Consider the following 1,484-nt stretch of genomic DNA (forward strand, 5'->3'; position numbering starts at 1 on the left):
CTAATTTTTACTGGCTCAGAGCCCAGGACTAAAATCTTTCTTCTCCCAGTCCCAGTGTGTGGTGGTACCTCTAGTGCTAGGCCACGAATCCTCATAAGTATAAAATTTTGTGTGCAGAGGTATTTTCCTGGGAAGATAGATCATTGCTTCTATTAGATTCTTATATGGGTTTGTGACCCCTTTAAAAGCTAAAAAGCACTATCACATGATACATCTCAGAAGTAAATAAAAAAAAAAAACTTTAAAAATGTTCCTCATTTAGTGGACTTAAAGTCTCCCTGTGTTGTTCCATATTTTGTTACCTAAGAGGACCAGTAGACCAGGGATCTCTTGTAGATCATGAAGCAGGAGACATTTAGACACCAGGGCTATGCATCTCTAGTCAAGATCGGTGCAAAAGGAAAATGCTGGGCTCCGTGTTAAAAAATTAGGAATTTCAAGATGGTGACAGCAGAGCATTAAACCAAGCACAGGGCCCTTCTATGCTAGGAGCCCTGTGCAACTACATTGGTTTGCTTGCTCATGAAGCTGGCCCTGCCTCTAGTACATATTACTACACATGCTATTAATTGCCTGCCCAATTATGTTGTATTCCTTTGGACTCCCATGCAGTCTTTTATACATTTTCGGAGCCCCTAGAACGTGGCAGAGATTGTGTTAATTGCTGGGGATTGCAGATAAGACCGAGCATTCATTCAATAACATTGGGAGATTACTATACAACAGGTCTTGTTCTAGGTTCTGGGGATATGGCTCTGAATGACATTCCGGTTGGGCCGACAATAAACAAGTAAACAGGAAAAATATCAAACAGTGATAGGCGCCAAGCAAAAAAGCATAGAATGATGTGATATATGGTGACTGGCTGGCTACTTTAGAGATTGGGTGGTCAGGAAGTCCCTCTTTGAGATGACACCTGACCTTAATGAAAATAGGGGCCAGCCCTACCTCCATGCGGAGTGGAGAGGGTTGTCTCCCAGGGCAAGAGCTCAAGGCAGGAAAGAGAGAAAGAGAGAAAAGAAAGAGAGTAAAAAATATAAACATATATAAATATAAATAAAAATAAATAAATATATATATATATATATGCCAGAGTGAACACAGGTGGGGTCAAGGAAGGGATGAAATCATGGGAGAGAAGAGGGTGCAGTACACCTGGACCCAATCATCATCTTCAGTAAATGGATTGAGATCAAAGGAGGGAGCAGAGAGTCCGGTGAAAGTCCTTGCAAGAATCCAAGCTGTAGAAGTGGTGGCTCCGACTAGGGTTAGAGTAACAGATTAAGCTAGGTGGGCCAATTTGGGTCCAAAGTGAGGCCGGCGGCCGGCACCTCGCAGTCTCCCACCCTGGCCCCTCCTGGGTCAGGTGGGTGGGTGACCCGCAAAAGCCCTGCAGAGGAGCCACCCCAGGGCCCAGCGCGTGTCCGCCACGGCGCCGACGTGGCCGGCGAGACAGACCGCGCACGTGTCTGGCTTCAGGCGGG

This window comes from Galeopterus variegatus, unplaced genomic scaffold, assembly GCF_000696425.1.
Source record: "Galeopterus variegatus unplaced genomic scaffold, G_variegatus-3.0.2 Scaffold860, whole genome shotgun sequence".
Lineage (NCBI taxonomy): Eukaryota > Metazoa > Chordata > Mammalia > Dermoptera > Cynocephalidae > Galeopterus > Galeopterus variegatus.